This window comes from Triturus cristatus, chromosome 5_1 (assembly GCF_964204655.1).
Source record: "Triturus cristatus chromosome 5_1, aTriCri1.1, whole genome shotgun sequence".
NCBI classification, from domain to species: Eukaryota; Metazoa; Chordata; class Amphibia; order Caudata; family Salamandridae; genus Triturus; species Triturus cristatus.
In genome coordinates this window covers 103423057-103431254 of record NC_140587.1, presented here as the reverse complement: position 1 = coordinate 103431254, position 8198 = coordinate 103423057, and positions in this window count along the sequence as shown.

The window sequence follows — 8198 nt, the reverse complement described above, 5'->3', positions numbered from 1 at the left end:
CAATCAAGTGGTGGCTGAAGCCAAGGAATCTGCAAGTGGGGATTCTTTTCCATCAAGAGCCCCCAACTCAGACCTTAATCACCGACGCATCCCTTCAGGGATGGGGTGCGCATTTTGGGACTCTGCAAACTCAAGGACGGTGGTCCAGCAGCGAACAGTTGTACCACATCAACATGCTGGAGCTCAGGGCGGTCCACCTAGCCCTCAAAGCGTTCCTACCTGCGATAACGACGAGTACCATTCTAGTACAGACGGACAATACCACCACAATGTACTACCTGAACAAGCAGGGGGGTACTCGATCCAGAACGCTCTCGCTGGAAGCTCAGTCCCTGTGGCACTGGATCCTAGCAAGGAACATCTCATTGAAAGCGGTGCACCTACCAGGAGAACTCAACGTGCAAGCAGACTTGCTCAGTCGGCATTTTCAAGAGCCAGAGGACTGGGTAATCAACGACGAAGTGTTAGAAGACATCTTCGGGGAATGGGGGCGCCCGCAAGTGGACCTCTTCGCGGACGAGCAAAACACAAAATGCCGAGGCTTCGCCTCAAGATACCATCGACCAGGATCCCTAGGGAATGCCCTTTTGATCAATTGGTCAATGACATTTGTGTACGCTTTTCCGCCTCTCCCACTAATTCCCAAGGTGGTGACCAAGCTACAGAATTCATCTGCCAAGATGATACTCATAGCACCGGACTGGCCGAGGCAGTGGTGGTACACGGATCTCCTACACATGTCGATCCGCCCCCACAAGCGGCTGCCGTGCAGGCCGGACTTGTTATCCAAGATGCAGGGGAAGATTTACCATCCCAGCCTTCCCTCGCTGAGCTTAACAGCATGGCTCCTGAAGTCCTCCAGTATGGCCATCTGAACCTCCCTCAAGAGTGTATGTCCATACTGAAGGAAGCCAGGAGGCCTTCGACAAGACACTCCTACTTCTGTAAGTGGAAAAGATTTTATATATGGTGTGCTCAGCATCATTATGATCCCACTAAATGCCAGGAGGATGTAATTTTGCCCTATCTTCTACATTTAGCAAGGGCAGGGTTGAAATTTTCATCCATAAAGGTTCACCTAGCAGCCATAACAGCATACAGGCGTTCGCCTTCACAGCAGTCATTTTTTAAAGTGCAGGTAGTGAAGGATTTCTTGCAAGGGCTCAAGAAAGTCTATCCCCCTGTTAGACCTCCCTCTCCTTCCTGGGAGCTAAACTTGGTTCTGTCAAAGCTCATGGGTTCGCCTTTTGAGCCTATTCATAAGGCTACCCTACAGCACCTCACATGGAAGACAGCATTTTTAATAGCCATCACTTCAGCACGGAGGGTCAGTGAGATACAGGCCCTCTGTTCTAAAGAACCCTACACTGTTTTTCATCTAAATAGGGTGGTGATGAGAACTCACCCTTCGTTCCTACCCAAGGTGGTATCGGAGTTTCATGTAAACCAAGCCATCTCCTTACCAACCTTTTTTCCCAACCCCTCCTCTCCGGCAGAGAGGGCGTTGCATTCTCTAGATGTCAGAAGGGTCCTGAAATTCTACCTAGATAGGACTAAGAATATCAGGAAATCTGACCAATTGTTTGTGAACTATGGGATTGTCCGTATGGGCTTTGCTGCATCCAAACGTTCCATTGCTAGGTGGATTGTTTCTAGTATTACTTTGGCCTACCAACTGGCTCAGAAACCATTGGGGGCGCGCCCTAAAGCGCATTCGACAAGAGGAAAAGCGGCTACCGCGGCTTTTCTCAATAATGTCCCACTCTCCGAGATCTGCAAGGCAGCCACTTGGAGATCTGTCCACACTTTTACCAGGCATTATTGTCTGGATTCGGACACCAGGGCAGACACTCAAGTAGGACAAGCCTCCTTGAGGAATCTGTTCCAAACATAATCATTTTCATGATTCTTTTTCTCCATGGGTGATACAACCTTAGTTTCATTTGCCTGCTGGTGGAAGGGGAGCTTGCTACTCTATTCAGTGCTTATGACTATTGATGAGGATCCCCTGGAAGAGAAGGGTAAGTTACTTACCTGTAATCCTAGTTCTCTTCCAGGGGTATCCTCATCAAAGTCATAAGCAACCCACCCACCTCCCCAGGCAAATGAGAAGAGGTGTATTATTCATTATGGAAAGGGTATATCTTTGTGTTTAGGACTACGGTCCCGCAAAGAACAACTGACCTAACTGTCACCCCTGAGGCATGATGGGATATGGAAGTCAGGGCTGCCTTAAAGGCACGGTGCCAGTTTTTACCTGTACAGGGCTTTTTTAGTCTCTATGGTATTGTATTGCAATGCAGCCTGCAGGCTGGCAATGTGTTATACATCTGTGTTTTTCCACAGTTTGTTCTCTTTATTTTTTGCTTTCTCATGAGTGTTTACCTCATTAAAAAAAAAAAAAAAAAAAAAAAAGAGATTTGGGTGTATTGTTATACCTTTATATATATATATATATATGTGTGTTATTGGATGTGTATATTTACATTGCCTAGCCTTTTATGGGAGCTGCATTTGCTTGGAAAAAATGATATATGTTTATACATATACAGAGCTGTATATATGTATGTTTTTTACATATATAATTTTATTATTTCCGGGGTCCCCGCACATGGGCGGGAATATTCAGTGCTTATGACTTTGATGAGGATACCCCTGGAAGAGAACTAGGATTACAGGTAAGTAACTTACCCTGACTTCAGATGTCTGTGTACTTGTAATTAAAAAGAAACAGAAATAAATTATGGATGGCCCAGTGGGGAAAAGTGATTTGCGTGTTTATAGTGCTACAAGGTCCCAGCCAGCGACCGAGAAAGCACTGTGAATATGTAAGTCATTATTTTAAGTGGCACACATTTGGCGACAGAAGGTCACTCATAGGTACACTGAACCCATGGAAATGTTACACAAGCAATCTGAAAACTTGGCAGCTATGACAGCTGATAGCTGGCATTAGCTGAACGATAACTTCAGCGATTATGAATAACGCCTGGATTCACGAACCATCAGTGACCCCTCGTTAATGTTTCAGTAATACCCTACAGGTAGTTTCAGGAAGGTTGCTTTTAAGTACATCAATCTAGATGTACTTAAAAGCAGACTCTTTAGATATCAGGCACAACTTTAAGAGCTTTAAAGTGAAAACCAACAAAAGAGGGTGGGCGACTCATGTACACATTTATCCAGCTGTCTATTATAAGATTTTTTATTTCTGGTGTCATTTTGCTCTTTTCTGCCATTTGTGACGGATTATTTAAAATGACAATTTTGCCTTATGTTAATTAAGCACCTAGTGTAAAGATCCCCTAACTCCAGACTAGGATTCAGTTCCTATGCCAGAAAATGATTGGTTGCTGTTAAATATTGGGGTGTCTGGAAAGAATGTATGTCATCACATCGCATACCAATACCACGCGTGCCATTACAACACGGGTATTATTACGCGATGTCAATGACAACATGCCGTTACATCGCAAACTTTTACCACAAGTATGCTTTTACCACACATGCCATTACAACGTAAAGGCATGCGTGGTAAAGCTATACTCGTGGTTAAAGTGACTACCCTACCCCTACACAACCCTTCCCCGACCCCCAGTCCTCTCCCTACAATAACACTACACTACCCTGCACAACCCCCGACACAACCCTAAAATACTACACTACACAAACACTACAACACTACACTAAACCCTAAAATACTACACTACACAAACACTACAACACTACCCTAAAACCCTACACAACTACACTACACAAATACAACACTACCCTAAACCCTTAAACACTACACTACACAAACACTACCCTAAACCCTAAAATACTACACTACAAAAACACTACCCTAAAACACTACACAGACACTATCCTAAACCCTAAAACACTACACCACACAAACACTACAACACTACCCTAAACCACTACACAAACACTACAACACTACCCTTAGCACGACCCCCTACACTACCCAAACACCCCTACCTACACTAACCTAAACCCTAAAACATCACGACACTACAACACTACCCTAAATCACTACCCACACTACTCCCACCCCAAGCACAATCACCCTTACCTCTCTTTCCTCATTGTTCCTCTCCAGCGTCGCCAGCTCTGCTCCTGGTTCCTGCTTCACGTCGAGGGGCCGTGCACGTCTTTGTGAGGAAACGGAAGAGCCTCAGTTTCCTCACAACGAGGTGTATCGGCATTAAATTGCATGCGTTGTAACAACGCATGCGATGTAAAAAGACGCGTAGTAATGGCTACGCGTTGTTACATCGCATGCGTTGTTACGCTTGCGATGTAATGGCATTGCAGGGAAACAGCCGCATTGTAATAGCTGTTTCCCATCTGGAAACGGTCCATTAGCTTTGTGGCCTGCACAAGTAATGGGTCCACAATCCCTCCTCACTTGGAACCAGACGCCCCGTTGTAACGCTTGACTCTCCCAGGGTAGCGAAGCAGAGCAGTCTTAGACCTACGCAGGGGAGGTGGTGTGGGCTAGTAATCACCATTCACTTGCACACAATAATAACACTCCACAAACGATTGTCCAGTCTGTGCTTTTCCTTTAGATAAAGAAAAGTACATTTACTGCACACACACACGACTTAATACTGTGCATACTAACTATATAGGAATTTACAAATATACAGGCTGGTGGCTATACCTTTGACAACATTAGGGGGTCATGGCTCCACTAATCACACTAGCCTCTCCAATACAATACAGCACATAATCATATTGGAGGGGGTCACTTCAAATCATGTCAATATTACCACACTTAGAGACCAAAAAACATTTTGTGCACTTTTATGATGAGAATCCAGTGCAAAATGTTAGGAAATCTACCTCTTGTGTGACAATAGCTGACGACAGGTCTGTGGTTTTAGACCTGCAGAATTAACGATTCACCGGATTAATGTCCATTTCAAACCCAATGTTTGCCTGTTCCTCCTTGTTGCTGCCCAGCTTCCCTGCTATGGTCTCTGCTTCCAATCATTTACCCTAAGACTAGATTTTTTTCTCAAATGAGGTACTGGGCTTTAACCGGCGTTCCCACTTTGCGTGACATATAAACATGCATCCTTCTTTGCCTGAATGTCTCCCATTCCCACTATTGGCAAATTAGGTTTACTTTCACGACTGTCAAGATTAATTTACACAGAAGAAAACTTATGAGGCACTGGCCTAGTCCCAAAGCTAAGTGAAGATGTTTCACTCTGCAAGGTTCCTTATTTCTAAGAAGTATCACATTGTGGTCATTGGCAACTTTCTTCCTCACTTCACCCCTGTACATTTCTGCTCGTGGGTAGGTGAGACCTACATTTTGATATATGAGTAGCGTGATTCTGGTTTTGCCTCCAAAGATAGTTTTATAATTTCTTTTTGTAACCAATAGAGACATAATGTGGAGTTTTCACCATCCCTTGCTCAAAATTCAATTATTTGTCTCTATCTCAGATCTGTTTCCTTTCCCAATTTGTTGCTGATCTCTCTCCTCCTTTCTGCCTACTCTTTCTTAACTCCCCTCCTCCTTCCCAGCGCAGCTTGCCCCCTAAGTATCTCTGTACTCTGAATGCCCCTGTATAGACAGGAAGACAGTTGATTTTGTTTTTAAACCATTTCAAAATGAACACCAATGGACGCATGTGCACACACAGCGGTCAACTTAGCATTAATTCCCTACGTTTTAAGATTGTGCAAGGGAGCCCTTCCAGTACAAAATCTATGCTAGACACGCATGTACACCCTTGCACTATGGTGCAAAGGTGTGTGTGGTGCTTGGCAGTAAAATGTTGCGCCTGCGCTATGGAGAGGGGAGGAGAGTGCCATATCCCTCCCTGTCACGCAACGCAGCATGTTTTTGCTGCTGAGCTCTGTTGGGTGACACTTTCCTACATCTGGCCCCTTGTGTCTAAGAACACATCCCTTGGCAAACACTTGCTCACATAAAACTCCATGGCTAATGCATAACCACTCAAAAGGAGGCAACAACCTTTTCACAGGAGTACAGAAAGAGAAAATAGAGGCCATGCAACTATCAGGAAACAAAGCTGTGTAATGCCGGAGGATGGAAACAGAGGGCCTTGAAAAGACACTGCATCCAAAGATGAGCAGAGAGATGGACCCCGAGGCTGACTCCCGCTTAACCCAAGGAAAAGTTAAGCAGTCACATTGTGAATGAGCTGCAGTTTGCAAAAAAAGGTAGCTAGACCGACCAATGAGCAGAGAATTACAATAACCAAGCAAGGAGATGATTGGTTATTACTGAGCACATCATCAAAGTGCTCAGGCGACAACACTGGGTTTATCCGACGTAAGAATCTGCATCGAGCAACGTCATTCCGGCTCCGTGTTGTCGGGCATGAGGATTGAGCTGGCAGCGGTGATGGGCACCACAGGTCCGACGCCGCAGCAGGTCACGTTGGCACTACCGGCATCGTCCTGGATCTGGGATCGGTTCGTTGAGGCCCCACTGGCACCGTGGCCGACTGTGTTTGAACCCGAAGGGGCCCCTTCTGACTTCGCTGGGCCTGAGGGCTCACCAGCAGGGCCGTTCTGCTCAAATACGCGGTGCATGGCCACATAAAATTTTTTTTTTTTTGCAGGATTCGCTCCGGCTCCCGGAAAGGGAGGGAGGCGCAAAGTCTACTCTGGCTTTGGCTCTGCAGAACCGTGCCTAAAGCGTTGGTGCTCCTTACCTTTCACCACGACAGACGCTAGCCAAGGTGAAGGTAAAGTCCGCTTGGACTTCCTCTTCTTCTTATACCACTTCCCTGAGTGTCCCGAGGACCTCAAGTGGGAAGAAGAGGACTTGGGGCTCCGGGAGTGGTCCCGCGACATCCTCTTCATCGATCGGGATCGGGACTGGGACCTCTGCGGAGTCTCGCTGGAGCTTCATCGCTCCCTCCCTCTAGGCCTTCAGAGGCACGGCCCGACTTGGTGTCGTGATCGTGCTCGAGACAGCAGAGGTGGGGGTCAGTGATTTGAATTCGACAAAAGTTGAGAAAAAACCTGCCAAAGAGCCGCAGAGGGGTAGCTCTTCCCGGATCAGCATCAACTGCCATGGAAGAAGAGAACTGGCATCTGCGCGCCTGGGTGGCACCTATATAGGCACCGCAACGTTGTAACCGACGCCGACAATGTCACACGGAGCTGAATGGAGCCACCCGACTCCACACGCAAGGGGTATTGCTCAGCAAAAGGTCCAGGATCCAACCTGACGTTTGGGAAATTCAAAGATAAGGAATCTGCAGCTAGAAGTCTCTATCAGATATATATATATATATATATATATATATATATATATATATATATATATATATATATATATATGTTCACTGAAAAAACCATAGGTTTCAGGGCTGTTATAGTTAGCTGGACATTTCACTCGTAGAAAACCATTGAAATTCCTCCGTTATAGTTAGTTCTGCTAACTATAACTCTAACATACTAAGGCTTGGCCTCTCATATGCGCCACGAAACAATTTTGATTACGCAGCGACCAGACTAGATTCATATAAAGGGGTACGGAAATTGAAATTGAAAAAACATTTTCTGGTTAACACACACAATCAAGCAACTAACAAACAAGCACCTATAACTCAGACCAGACAAGTGGCAACGACTTTGACACAATCTGATATACCCCTTCTACAAGTTCTGGAAGATTTAAATGACGAAAACAATTATACAAACCAAACTTCGCAAATGAGCCCATTCAAACCTAAGTCTTCCTTCAATCCAATAATGATTCGTGATTCCATCGATATTTTCCACGAAGCAGCAATCACACAATTAAAGGAACTGCACAAAAGGATACAATCCAAAACCAGACATTATAACAAAGTAGATCAACAATATCGACTACTAACTTCTAAATTGCAGAAAAACAAGGAGATTGTAATCCGCAATAGCGATAAGGGCGGCAACATTGTAATATGGCCAATATCCTTATATAACAAAGAAGCATATAAACAACTAAATGATCGTGACTGTTACACAAGGATCACTACTGGGAATATGAAAATCACACACAAGGAATTCCATCACAAGCTCGTCAAATGGAATAATGCGAAACTGATTAGCAATGATGAACTCAAATTTTTAAAACATGATAATCCCACAATACCTACCATCTATTTTATTCCTAAGATTCACAAGAACTACAATGAGCCTCCTGGAAGACCAATAAT